At 38.3% G+C, this 15325-nt stretch overlaps 1 long non-coding RNA gene across 1 annotated transcript in view; it reads left to right on the top strand.

Annotated features, from left to right (window-relative positions):
• Window positions 1-13045, top strand: part of LOC113592825 (uncharacterized) — a 359370-nt gene extending 346325 nt beyond the window's left edge. The window contains exon 4 of the long non-coding RNA XR_008291053.1: window positions 12553-13045. This is a non-coding gene — a long non-coding RNA (uncharacterized LOC113592825). The remainder of the gene's footprint in view (window positions 1-12552) is intronic.
• The last annotated feature ends 2280 nt before the right edge of the window (window positions 13046-15325 follow it).

Raw genomic sequence — 15325 nt, 5'->3', positions numbered from 1 at the left:
TGGGAGCGTTGGCTCTGCTTTCCAGTTCTGGCATGGTTCCTACTCGTTGGAATAGTTGATAGATTATTGTCATTTCCCTCACTCAAATTTCGGCACTTCCTAAAAATTTTGGCTCAGACTCGCTTTCCAATCCTTTTGCCCCTGTTGTTTTCGATGTGACTCTTTTCTCCCCAATACCCCCTCCCGCCCCCCATTGCACACCATCAGATCTATTCACACAGGGCCCAAACCTAATCACCAGTGGAGGCAGGTACCCAAAGGACCTCAGGTGACCTCAACGCAACAGGGCTTGGAGACTGCAGATGTCACAGGACAACTGATCTTTCTCCTGCCATTCTCCTGCCAGATTTCATATTCAAATCTCAGGAGTGAAAGGGACTTGAAAGCTCTTCCATGCCTCCACCTCTGATTACACCAAAATATTAGCCATTAAGGAAAGATTAGCATTCCGTGGCGTCCTCAGGGATCTCTGAAGTGGATTCCTTCGCCTCTCTTAGTAATGCATTCCAGAGGCTCATCGCACTCAGAGAGATTTTCCTCATGCCGAACCTAAATCCTGCTGGAAGCAATTTAAACCATTCCCCTTTGGCCTGTCTTTGTGTGGAAAAAGAGGAAAGCTCTTTGCCACTGCCCTCGCAGGGTCCCTTCACGGATTCCTTGGCTCCCACAGGCGCTGCGTTTACCGATTGAAATGAGAGCAGAGCAGGAGCTGGGCAGCAGGAGAAGGAGAGAGGGGTCACCGAGAGACGCTGGCCTTCCGGTCTCTGGTCAGCCTTTCAGAAGAAGCACCGAGGGCTCTAGGCCCCGGGTTTAACCCAGCTCTCGCTTCTCATTTTCCTCGGTTAAGCCTCAGTCCCCTTTCACCGCCTTGTGACCTACTTTCATCTCAAGTGCAGCTCTCCCCTTGACGCGTGTAGTTAACACACAGCCCGACTCGGGGTGAGGCAGCCGGGGCTACTCAGCCGCTCTGACCTTTTCCTTCATCTCCTGAGTAACATGAAGGAAGGAATAAAGATGATCAGGTTTTCTGCTGGCCAAACCTGCTTTTCTTTCCTGGCACAAGGACGCGCGGAGACAAAGTATATTCTTCCACCCAAGACAGTAAATAAAAGAAAGAATGCTGTGGGTGTATAGGACGTTTGGAACATTTCATTTTGGTAATTGTGCATTCTGAGCTAAGAGCCACCACAAAAGACCAGTCTTTGGAAATTGAGGGGGTTTTGTGGTTGTATCTTAGGGCTTGCTGGCCAGCCAGGATTCTGTTTCCATTTTTCCCATTAGTCCTCAAGTTCTAACCGAGGCCCCCCAGATCCTGGGGCATCTGACCAGAGGTGGCTGCCAACATTTTCCCATGAGCACTGGAATGTGTATTGGCTGGGCACATTTATTTGCAAGGTGTTTCTAAAGTTTCTTGATCCTTTTTTTCCACCTGGTTTGCTTCCTGGACCCAAAGGTTTATGGACTACAATGTGCTACTGGGGAACCAAAGAAAGGGAATAGGCACCCTACTCTCTTCCCTGAGCTGCTTTTGTATAACTTTTTATTTTTTGAATTCTCTTGCTCTCTTCATTTTTGTTTCCTTTTGCTCTTCTTTCCCTTCTCTGGTGTCTCTGTTTACACAGTTTAGAGATGGGGAAGATTTTGGTAGTTTTCCAGCTGCTTATGCACAAGCGTAATTGAGTCATTTATTTTTAGTGATGTCAAGACTTTGAGAACAGATATAAAAGGAACATTGCACACTGACTAGCTAAAATGTAAGAGAGTCCTCATTTGGAGGATGAAGATACAGTGGATGTGATTATTTTCAAATTGGAGGCTCTTCACTCCTCATTTCAAAACCAGATTTGGAACATAATTCTGTCTTATTTTCAGCCGGTAGGGTCTCTGGCCTCAAGTGAAATTCTATGCCCTCCCAGGGCTGATGACTAACTGGCAGCTCCTTCATGGAGAAGCCCCACACGGTGCCTGTCATTCTCCTCTCCTCTCCTACCTGGGTTATTTTCTGGATGGAAAAGAAGAGGCTTAAGTTAAACACCTGTGAGACATCCCGAGATCCTCATAGGGAAAGGTCACTGGAATATCATCTGTCATTTAAAACAAAACAATTAAATAGATGCAGTAACTACGTGTTTGATAACCAGCACATTCCAAATTTACTGAGCTGTGTTTTTCTATGCACCTATATTTATTTTGGGTGTAAATCAAACTTGAAACTGGAGAAGTATCATTTGTTCTTTGCAAAGCTGTTACAAAGTGTTAATGGCATTGACCTGGGCATTTAACATCCTTTTATTCTCCTACCCTCTTCCTCTTAAAAACATATTTAAAACATATTAAACATATTAAAAACAATATAAAGCAAGGTGTTTGAAAATAAACTTCCAATTAATAAAACTAGTTAGTGGGGCACCTGGGTGGCTCAGTTGGTTAAGTGTCCGACTCTTGATTTTGGCTCAGGTCATGATCTCACGATTCATAAGATCAAGCCCCATGTCAGGCTCTGCACCATCAGCGCTTGGGATTGTCTCTCTCTCTCTCTCCTCTCTCTCTCTCTCTCTCTCTGCCTTTTCCCAGCTCATGAACTCTCTCTCTCTTTCTCTCTCTCTCTCTCTCAATAAATAAATAAACTTAAAAAAAATGAAACAAAACCAGTTAGTATTGAGTGCACATCATACTATAGGCACTATTCCGAATATTGTATATATCAGAAAGAGCACCATTATCCCAATTTATAGACGACGAAGGAGGTGAACAAAGATGCTGAATAATTTTCTGAGTTGTGCTATGAACCCAGAGAATCCAGGTCAGGTGTCTCTTTATACTCGCTGTACTATATGCCTCTCACAGCAATGGGCATGCAAATGGGAGAAACACATGCACGATAGATGGCAAAGAGGTATTATTTTTAATATATAAAGAACTTCTGCAACGCAGTAAGGAAAAGAGCCAGATACCTCGATAGAAAAATGGGCAAAGAACAACAATGGACAACTCACACATATAAAAACCTCCAATAGTTGATAAATTTTTAAAATATTAAATCATATTAAGAGTCAAAGAAACGTAAGTTCGAGCAATGATATACCCTTTTTTTCTATTAGAGAAATTAAGACTATAAGAAAAAAATGCTACTCAATATTGATGATGGTATGAGGAAACAGCCACCCTCAAACACAGCGGGGATGAAGTATAATTGCTGCAACATTTATGGAAAGTAAATCTTCAGTATTAATGAAAATCTTTAAGTTTAGTGATTCTGCTCCTGGGTGTTTATTCTATGTAAATAAAAAGGAGCACAAGCCTTCATGTCTAAAGATGGATACATGTATAAAGCATAAGACGATAGCACATCTGTATATAGAATACCAAACCATTGTCAAAAATCATGCTCTTAAAGAAAAGTAACAGAAATTGAAAATCTTATAATATATTATTAATTAAAAGGGGAGTTTATATAACAGCATGTACAATTGGATGCAACATTATGAAAGTGTATCTATGCATGAAAGGAACAGTGGAAGGCCAGAACGTTAACAAGTGTTATTTCTAAGGATGAAACTACTCATGATTCTTCCTAGTTCTACATTCTTCTTCAATGAGAATATATTATTTTATAATCAAAAAAATTTTATAAATTGTAGCTTTGGAGTAAGTATGGGAAAATATAGATATGTGCAAGTATTTATAATGAATAACTTCTTGCAGACTACACTTGGGCATCGACTTTAGCTCTGAGAGTCCTGGAAGATAAAGCAAAAAGAGAAATAGATGTCCTATGTCATTTTTTTAATATAAAGAATACAAATTGATATTTCAAAAACTTTTTTCCCTTGATTTTAAATTCAAAGAGGGTCTTATTGGCTATATTTATAAAACGGACATTGGGTATTTTTGGGCAATGCCTCCCTTTTGCTTCTGTGAAAGACATAGGAACTTTGTCCAAGTAAACAGCCTTATAGTGGCCATCTAAAAAAATAACACTGAGGAAATAAGAGTAAATAACTCAGAAAAGACATTTTTTAAGGAAGTAAAGTAAGATAGTGAACATATTTTTATCCTGGAATACCTAACCTCTTAATGCAGAGATAGCTCTTTGAGAACTCTGAAGAACACTTCCATTGAAGAACAATGTTTCCTCCCCAAAGTCGATTAGAGTAGACAGTGTTAATAATGCAATAAATAACATTGGCATATAAACAACTTCAAGTTTAATGGAACAAAAATTATATGACTTTGGGTCTCGTAGAATTCTCCGAGGGAAAAAAAAAACATTCCTCCATAATATAGAATTAGCCTCAGATTCAAGTGAAGAAGTTGTGATTTAAAGGGATTTGTGAAAATCCTTCTCCCTGTAAAAATATTTACTCTATAAGTCTTACTATAAAGATAGAACACCAAGAATGATAACATTTTCAAACATTAAAAAGCCTTTAGACTTTCTGTCATCCAGAGATGATTAACTGGGGGAGGCAGGGGGAGGGGGGAGGCATGAACTTCTTTGGAAATCTAATGAAAGTTATAGAGTCTCTTTCCAGTACTATATACACATGTACCATGCTTTGCATAAAATGGAAGAGGTTCTGGACTGCCCTCACATTCACCCATAATTCCCTAGGATAAGAACAACTGAGTAGCTCAGCCTTGTTTTTCTGAGAAGACTTTAGAGCAAGATGCAGCATTCTACCTAATTTAATACTATTTCTTATTTTTGCAGAATCAGTCCCTCCAAGAGAGTGAGGTAGCTTGCCAAACCCCCAGGAAAGCAGGTCTTTTTTCTCCCACATCCCTTGTTCACTTAGATTTTAACACCTCCGTAGTTTCCCACAGCCCTGGTTAAAAGAGAAATCTCCAGCACACATATCTGTAGAAACCCTGTGGAAAATTGAGGTATTACCTGGGAATACACTAAGAAAATACTTGGTGTGAAGTTAGGCTCAAGGGGAAATGCCAAGTTACCAACACCATGGCTTTTTGATGGACCAGCATTCAACAGCATCATACGCATTTTCTTTTTTTTTTATGTTTATTTATTTATTTTTGAGAGAGAGAGAGAGAGAGAGAGCATAAGCAGGGGAGGGCAGAGAGAAAAGGAGACACAGAATGTGAAGCAGGCTCCAGGCTCTGAGCTGTCAACACAGAGCCCGAAGCAAGGCTCGAACTCATAAACTGTGAGATCATGACCTGAGCTGAATTCGGACGCTCAACCGACTGAGCCACCCAGGTGCCCCACATCATATCCATTTTCAACATTTCTTATTTAATAAACCTTGGGCTATCTTCTGATTATGGTCAAATCATCTGAAAGTCAAACATAATGTCTTGCTCTGGTTTTGGAGCAGCAGAAACCAAAGTTCTCCAGCAACCCTGATAGTAAGAGTGATGACGTGCCTGAAAACAGGAGGGCCAGCCCATAAACACCAACACCACCAAAGCCCTGCAACTTAACTTTCATAATAGTAAGTAATCATTATTTTCTTCATTCACTGGGAGGAATCTGTGACTCATGAGCAAAGGAGAATTGTAGGATGCTTCAGTGTCTGAGAATACAGACAGAAAATTTAGACCTTTCCCACTACTTAACCAAACAACTGGATTGAATATTCCTATCAATCGACTGCATGGTTAGGTCTGCACACTGGTTTTGGCTGGAAAGTCCCTCTGAAGTACTCTGTTTATTGAAGTGCTACCCATCCTCCTAGGTCCATTTCACATCTCACCCTCCAGAGAGATCCTCCTGATTCACCCAGCCCACACTCATATTATCCTTCTTAGCAGTCCTTACAGCACTTTTATTAGGACATAATTCAGCAACACTTGCTTACATACTGCTTTATAGATCTTACTAACTGCTTCATGAATCTTGTTTCTCTAACCAGATTATAAGTTATTCAAAGGCAAGAATCATGTTTCCCCTGCTGGTTCATACTGAGCACACTACAGGTATTCAAACATTGTTTGTTGATTGACCGATTAAAATGAGAAAACAGCCACCCTCCCACTTGAATCCTGTCCAGCGGCATTCTGCTCAGAACAGAGCAAGATTTCCTGCCCCAGGAACCTCTGCTGATGCTTCATGATCCAGCTCCAAATGCCAGCTGTCCTGCAGCAGCCCCAGTGATGAAAAGTTTTGAGAACTCCTTTTCAAACCAATGAGCATCATAGTTCTATGCCGATAAGCAACTTGCAAAGACCTAGAGGGATAGTTCCCCCTGCCGCTAGGAGGAGTGTTTGAACCCAGAGGTACATTTTGAATGGTTCTCAATACTATCCTACTACCTTCTTTACTGCAGATCTAAGAAAGTCAGTGGAAATTCCCGGAGTAATAAATGAAGAAAAACCTTAAACACTATTTGAGTCAAATCGTGGTCCAGCTATATGATGGAATACCATACGGCCATTCAAAATAATAAGATGCAAATATATGGACTGATATGGAATGATGCCTAAAATATAACGTATGTGGAAAATAAAACAAGTTATACATAAACATTGGTTTCATTTGTGTAAAAATGTGCATATGAATGCACATGTACATGCATGCATATATGTTATGTATATATATATATACACATATATATGTGTATATATATATATATATATATACACATACATAGAAAATATATGGAAATATTCATGAAAAAAACCTGTCAATCGTGATTCCCTCTGGAAGTGGGATTTGGAAACTGGAAGAGGGGGAAAACTAGAACTTTAACATTTCACTTCAGGCAATTGGGTAATTTTTTTTAGATTTTGCAATAAGCATTACTTTGATTATTTAGGTCATTTTTTTAGAGTCAGCATTTTTTAATTTTTCAAAAAGCCACCAGTTCCAGTCTTCAGCAATGTGACCTCACCCACCTCTCACCATTCCCCTTTGTGCTCTGGGCTCTCATCTCATTCACTTGCACTTCTGTGCCCTCATAGCGCTTACACACATCTCTGCTAGAACATGTACAAAATTCTATTTTTAAGTATTATGTTGGTCTATGCAAGTAGAGTGACCTCTTTCAAGCCAGGACATTTCTGTATTTTCTTCATTTTTGGGGTCCCTAGCACCTTGAGCATGCCTGGAACACAGTAAGCACTTACAGAAATGCTGGATGAACGCAAAACCTGCAAATCTAAACTCTGAATACACCACTGAGTACTCCAAATATCTGAACAATTCTGAGTAACAATCCAGTTGCTGGTGTTCTCAATAAAACATCATTGCCTCCTGAGCCAAAAGACAAAATCCCCATTTGTATCCTGTATATTGCCTCCAGATAATGATTTGATGTCACAATCTACTATAGGTCAGCCCAAGGCAACCCCTTTGATTGAATTAAAGAAATATAATCAAAACACAATTTCTTACATCACACATCACACAGATGATTCCAGGCAGACTTTCAGGAGAGTCTTCTTGGATCAGCTTAACATAAATTAGGGCACAGCTTCCATTAAGGCCATATGTAACAAATTTTCTTTCCATGTCAATATTCAATAACTGACCCGATTCAAATGCCTTCCCTGTTTTCAGTTACATGTCACCTCTGAGAGCTTCATGACCACCATCTTCCACAAGTGTTTAACAGACATAAAAATGGATTCTAGGAATCTCACCACGGAGCCTGCAACCCAACGTAAAATAGTCTGAAATAAAAATAACAACTACAATACACTATAGAGAGTATTCTGACATACTCTCTCTATTAAATTATCTGGTTGGCAATCCTGCTTCAGCTAAAGTGTCCTCCTCTGTTCTATAGAATTCTATACAGAGTTCCCTAAGTTCTACAGGAGGTGACTTTTGCCCTTGTCCTGAGGAATAAGCTAATGGTGTTTTAACATATATTTGAAATAAAAACTTGTCATGCAAAACCAAAAACAAAATGACAATGACAATGACAAAATAACAGCTCCAAGACTTAGGAATAATTAACTTTATCTTACTAAGGACAATGCTGAGGACCTCAAAAGTTAGTCTGTCTGAAGTCACACGGTTACTAAGTGGCAGAGCACAGATGAGAGCCAAACACTAGACCCCATCCCCTTGGCTTTTCCCATTAAGCCCTATGGCCTCTTCCTAAAAGATGTGTACACATCAAATTCCAAACCAGAGAACTTTCATCGTCATTAAGACACCAAAAGTGGAGGATTTATTTTTATTATAGCAGCCGCAGCTAATCCATGTGTTTATCTATTCATTAAACACTTAGTAAGCACCTACTGTTTACTCAACATTGTGGCAAACGCTTGGAAAGTGCTCCAAGAGATAAATGTGTGTTTCTGTGTCACCAAGGTTAGCTCATTGATTATTTATTAGAATTCATTGACAATTATGGTTATGTTTATCTCAACAGAGCAATTTTTCCATAAAAAGAATAATTGCTATGGATATCTGAAATTAACAACAACCAGCACTTTTTTTTTGAGAATTTACTATTGTCTAGGCATTGTTCTGAGCGCTTTACATGTATTAACACATTTAATAACTCCATAAATTTGGTGACTTTTCTTAATCCCACTTTACAAATAAGGAAACTGAGGTTCAGATCAGTATGTTGTCCAAATTCAGACAACTAAGAAATGGTAAAGACAAGATTGAAGCCCAGACAGAGTGAATATAGAGTTGAACTAGTATTTATACAATCTCTCAATTTAATGTATTGAACACTTACTCTCAGGTCACTAAGATGAACAGTGACTCCTGTCCTCCAGAATTAGTGGAAAAAAGCAAACAAGTAAGAAGGTAGCACAATACAGAGTGATAGGTGGGATGATAGGACTGTGTGCAGGGAGCTGTAGGAGCACAGGGAAGGGGTTCCCAATAATATTTGTAATAGCCCACCTGCTGTCCTCATATGGACATAGCCCAGGCTTCTCCTGCTAGGTGCTCGGACTCATTCAGTGCCCAGAGACCGTGGCCTTCCTATCTCTCAGAGATGCACCAAAGCTTACAAGACCTCATGTAAATCTTGTCCTGATTGTTCCCCTATTCTCTAAGACAGAACAAGGAAAAGTTTCCCTCTCTTTGTACCTTCAGTACCCTGATCAGTGATCATATGACAATTTGGGATCCTAGTAAAGCAAAAGGACAGAGCCCCATTACTACAATATGTGAGTGTGCTCTCAGCCTTTTATAGTAGACATACAGGTTGTTTTCAGTCTTATGCAATTATAAATAATGTTGGAATGAACATTTTTATAGTTGCATTGTTGTACACTCTATTTCCCAGAACAAGGATTCATTCAAAGAGTGTATCCCCTTTTTGAACTCTTAATCCACATGGCAAAAAAAACCAAAAAGTGGTGACTTCCAAAAAGTGGTAACGAATTATATCTCATTGATAATATTTGCGAATGCTCATTCAGTCACACTTTCCTTAATGTTATTATACTTTTTTAAACTTCATTATTTTGTTAGAAAAAAAAAGGTAAGGTATTTTCATTTTCATTTTTGGAATACCAGTGAGGTTGAATATGTTTGATAAGTGTATTAATCATCTGTATTAATTGAGATCGTGCATGTAAACCTAGTAGGTCCTCAATAAAGAGAGATTTGGGGTTTTTAGTAATGAGTTTGAACAAAATTTTATGGTTTCTGGCTATGTATATTTCTTCTTATAATTTTAAACTCATTGATTTTTCCCATTTCTCCATTGAAGTTTCAGTGGTTTCTTTTTAGTGAGTTGTATAAGTTTATTTGTATATGAACCCTTTTTAAAAAAGAAATATTCATGTTTTAAAGGATTGTTGTGACCATGGAGTAATGGCATATAAAGTCATTATGCTTTAGAGCTATAACTCCATGTTTTACTTTCACTAATGAGGAAATCGAAACTTAAAATTCAGTATGTCTTTTTTCTTTTTTTAGATAAAATTTATATACAGTGAAATGCACAAATCTTAACTGTATCATTTGATGAATTTTGACTAATGCATATATCTATGTGACATAAACCCTTATTAAAACACAAAATATTGTCATCGCTCTAGAAAGTTATCTTATGCCCTTTCCCAGTCTGCCTTTACCCCAACTCACCCTCTGCCTCAGAGAAGACCTCTCTTCTGGTTTTTTCCATCTTAGATTAATTTTATTGGTTCCAGGGCTTGACATAAACAGGATCATACAATATATGCTTTTTAAAGGTCTGGTTTCTTTCACTTAGTATAATGCTTTTGAGATTCATCCATGTTGTTACTTGTATCAATAGTTTGTTCTTCTTCAACAAAGGATGTTGGGAAAACTGGACAGCTACATGCAAAAGAATAAAACTGGACCACTTTCTAACACCATACACAAAAATAAACTCAAAAATGGACTAAGGACCTAAATGTGAGACCTGAAACCATAAAAATCCTAGAAAAGAAGTGAGGCAGTAATTTCAGCTGTAGGAATATTTTTCTAGATACGTCTCCTGAGGCAAGGGAAACAAAAGAAAAAATAAACTATTGGAATTACATCAAAATAAAAATCTTCTACACAGTGAAGGAAATAACCAAAAAAACTAAAAGACAATCTACTAAATGAGAGAAGATATTTACAAATTATATATCCAATAAAGGGTTAGTATCCAAAATACATAAAGAACTTATACAACTCAACATAAACAAACAAACAAACCAATTAAAAATGGGCAAAAGACATGAATAGGTATTTCTTCAAAGAAGACATATAGATAGCCAACAGACACTTGAAAAGATGCTCAACATCACTAAGCATCAGGGAAATGCAAATCAAGACCACAGTGAGATGCCACCTCACACCTGTCAGAATAGCTAAAATTGAAAACACAAGAAAGGACAAGTGTTGGTGAGAATGTGGAGAAAAAGGAGCCCTGTGCACTCTTAATGGGAATGCAAACTGGTGCAGCCACTGTGGAAACCGTATGGAGGTTCCTCAAAAAATTAAAAATAGAATTACCATATGATCCAGTAATTCTGCTACTGAGTATTTACCCAAAGAATATGAAAACATGAATTCAAAAAGATATATGCACCTCTGTGTTTATTGCAGCACTGTTTACAATAGCCAAAGTACAGAAGCAACCCAAGTGTCCATCGACAGATAAATGGATAAAAATGTGGCATATATATATCCTGGAATATTACTCAGCCATTAAAAAAAAATGAAATCTTGCCATTTGCAGCAACATGGATGGATCGAGAGAATGTAATGCTAAGTGAAATCAGTCAGAGAAAGACAAATATCATGTGATTTCACTCATGTGGAATTTAAGAAACAAAACAGAGAGACAAACCAAAAAACAGACTCTTATAAGTATAAAGAACAAATTGTTGGTTACCAGAGAGGATGTGGGTGAGGGGATGGGTGAAATAGGAGATGGGGATTAAGACCACACTTACCATGATGAGGACTGAGTAAAGTATAGAATTGTTGAATCACTATATTGTACACCTGAAATTAATATAACACTGTATGTGGACTATACTGGAATTAAAGTTTTTCATTTCATTTCATTTCATTTCATTTCATTTCATTTCATTTCATTTCATTTCATTTCATTTCAGGAGTGCCTGGGTGGCTCAGTCAGTTAACCATCCAACTTCAGCTCAGGTCATGATCTTGTGGTTTGTGGGTATAAGCCCCACGTTGGGCTCTGTGCTGACAGCTCAGAGCCTAGAGCCTGCCTCAGATTCTGTCTCTGTCTCCCCAGCTCATGCTCACGCTCTCTCTCCCTCTCAAAAATAAAATAAACATTAAAAAAAATATTTAAAAAATAGTTTGTTCCTGGGGCACCTGGGTAGCTCAATTGGTTAGGTGTCCGACTCTTGATTTTGGCTTGGGTTGTGATCTCATGTTTGGTGGGATCGAGCCCCATGTCAGGCTCTGCTCTGGAGGTATGGAGCTTGCTTGGGATTCTGTCTCTCTCTCTCTCTCTCTCTCTCTCTCTCTCTCTCTCTCTCTCTGCCCCTCCCCTGCTTGTATGTGTATGTGCACGCTCTCTCTCTTTCTCTCTCTCAAAATAAATAAATAAACATTAAAAAAATAATAGTTTGTTCGTTTTTATTTCTGACTATCCACTCAACTGTTGATGGATATGTGAGCTTCTTCCAGTTTTTTACTATTATGAATGAAGATGTGATGCATATTCCTGTACAAGTAATTTTGTGAACAAATGCTTTATTTCCTCTTGGGTACCATACCTAGGATGGAATTGCTGAATCGTAGGGTTAGGTGTATGTGTATTTTAAAAAGTAACTGCCAGATCTTTTTCCATAGTGGTTATATCCCTCTCCCTTTTTTAACAACACAGGAAAATGTTCACAACATATTATTAAGTTATTAAAAATGGTAATATAACTCTCTCATTATCATATATGTTTATAAGAAAAATGGAGATCAATCTTACAAATGTTAATAGAGACAACATTTGCATGATGGTTTTCAAGGGATTTTCACTTTTTTTATTTTTCTGCTTTTTTTTGTAATTTGCAGCACATGTATGTATTACGTTAAGACAATATTAATTTGTTTTTTTAAAAAAAGGAAAAAAGAAATATCCATAAACCACCTAATCAAAATATTCTCCCCTATTCATAAAGGTCAAGAGATACAGAGAATTAATCATGCACCCAGTTGCCTAGAGGAGAAAATAATCTATCTGTGGCAGTCTGAAAAAGCAAGAAGTTCTACGGTAAGGTCCACCCATAAATCCCAAAACTATTGTGCACGTTTTTTCTTGAATCCTTGAGTTTGTGGTTAAGCAGAAGGACTTCCCTTCTCCTGCCCTTATTTATTTTCTGTGTTTGCAGAGCACTTTGTAACATAACCTTGTTACATCAGCATTGTGTTCCAGAGCTTTTTGCCTAGACCATAGGCACTAGGCCCTGTGTCCTATTACTCTGAGGCAAGAATATAATAGGTGTTCAATGTGTTTGTGGAAAGACTAGCACCACATGGAACGTGTATTTGACATGGTGGCCATGTCTAAAACACAGTCATGCCATTAATACCAATGATGGGGAAATTTAAGATATCCCGAGATATTTTGCAAAGCATGAAAAAAATCCTCAATTACACATTGCATTGGAATACAACTCCCACCACAGGCACACAGGAGCTATTTAAACTTGAGCAACTACTTGAAAGCCATTTTCACTGTGATTCTCCTTTATCTTCAATCAGAAACTCAGATTACAAGAGGTAACTTTTCCCTCAATCAGCAGAATCAAAAAACTTCAAGTAGAATATGTAGCATTTATCAAATAAAAAGAACTCCCACTTCTAGAATGTTTACTTTATATGTGAGGTCTTTAGAGGGGAGTTTATGCATAACATCTTATTTATTTTATTTAATTCCCATATAGTTAACATACAGCGTTATATTAATTTCAGGTGTACATTATAATGATTCAACAATTCTATACTGTTTTCAGTGCTCATAAGTATACTCTTAATCCCCTTCACCTAATATCTCATTTATTCTTAACAAAAACTGCGGAGTAGAGGACAAAGCCATCACATGGTATAGTCATTTGCCCCAGTCCACATACCCAGTAAGAGGCAGAATTAGGATCTGAATTCAGGTCTATAAAGGCAAATTTCACAAGATAGATGCAGCTGAGACAATTTCCAATCTGTATGGTGTTGGAACCAAAGCTCCTAAAAAAGCTTCGGTTGCAAACTGCGGAAGAAACATCCTTTGGGGATGACCTGGAATGAAACATCAACTAATCTAGCTCACAAAATGTTCAACCTGCCAATCTGTCTCAGTGGAAGTGTGAGCTGAGGCAAGGAAGCCATTTGTCCCTCAGAGCAGGCTAGACACTTTTTCTGAGGCATCCCTTGGGTGGAATGTCTGTGGGCCACGTGCAGGGGTTCCAAGGTTTACTTCTACTTCTAAGTGGAATGCTGTAAAATCAGAAAATCATTAAATAGAATGTGGCAATAAGAATGCTGACTCTAAAAAAGCAAAATAAAAAAGAATATTGACTCTGGAGCCAGAATTCTAGATTTGCTTCTCACTAACAAGATGTCCCAGGACAAATTGTGTAACCTCTCCGTGGCTTAGTTTCTTCATTAATAAAGATGGGAATAATAACTTCAGCCACTTCATACAGTTGCCTAGTGAAGTTTAAGGGAGTAAATTCATGTGAGTGAGTGAAACCATGCTTAAAACCCTGCCTAACACATAGTAAGCACTGTCAACTGAGGTCAGCTGCGGTTGTTATCACTGTATTTCTGTAGTACATGTGTCATTCACATGTTCAGAACAGAGTGATTCATTCAGGATAATTAAGGAAGAACCTGCTTGAATTGGTTAAAAACATAGATTAAAAATATTTATGATCCTGTATGTTACTTTCAAAAAGATATAGGTATTTAATTTCTTTTTTTTTTTTTTTTAATGATTTGAAAGAGAGAGAGAGCATGAGCAGGGGAGGAGCAGAGAGAGAGGGAGACATAGAATTTGAAGCAGGCTCCAGGCTCTAAGCTGTCAGCACAGAGCCCGATGTGGGGCTCGAACTCATGAACTGTGAGATCATGACCTGAGCCGAAGTCAGACGCTTAACCAACTGAGCCACCCAGGCACCCCAATATAGGTATTTAATTTCTTAAGTTTACTTTTCATTTTTGAGAGAGAGAGACTGCTGTGAGGTGGGGGAGGGACAGAGAGAGAGGGAGAGAGAGAATCCTAAGCAGGCTCTGTACTGTCAGCACAGAGCTGGGCTCGAACTAACAAACTATGAGATCATGACCTGAGCAGAAATCAAGAGTCAGACACTTAACCGACTGAGCCACCCAGGCACCCCAAAAAGATATAGGTATGTATGTATGTATGTATGTATTTTTGAGAGAGAGAGACAGAGTGGGCGTGGGAGAGGGGCAGAAAGAGAAGGAGACACAATCTGAAGCAGGCTCCAGGCTCTGAGCTGTCAGTATAGAGCCCGATGTGGGGCTCCAGCCCACAAACTCTGAGATCATAACCTGAACTGAAATCAGACACCTAACCAACTGAGCCATCCAGGCACCCCGAAAAGACATAGGTATTTAAATTAAAGTAACTACAGTAACTAAAATGTGTTAATGCAGAAAGCTTCATAGGGACCTACTTCAAAAAATAGATAATAGTTTGCTTATAAATGACTATGTCCTTTGAAGTCTTCTATTCAATAGTATAAGCATTCCATTACATCACTGTATTTGCTTGGCTAACAATCACTTTCCCTATGAAAAGCAATTTTATAGATTAAAAAAGCACTGAAGCATCTCTCAGGTAATTGATGCCAATCTTACTCTTACCAGGAAACTCAAAACACTCAGCACTTGAGGCCACATGGATTCCATGAGAAAACTTACATTCTAATTTCAGTC

Source organism: Acinonyx jubatus, chromosome D4 (genome assembly GCF_027475565.1).
Source record: "Acinonyx jubatus isolate Ajub_Pintada_27869175 chromosome D4, VMU_Ajub_asm_v1.0, whole genome shotgun sequence".
Taxonomy (NCBI): Eukaryota; Metazoa; Chordata; class Mammalia; order Carnivora; family Felidae; genus Acinonyx; species Acinonyx jubatus.
This window is presented reverse-complemented; position numbering and strand designations above follow the sequence as displayed.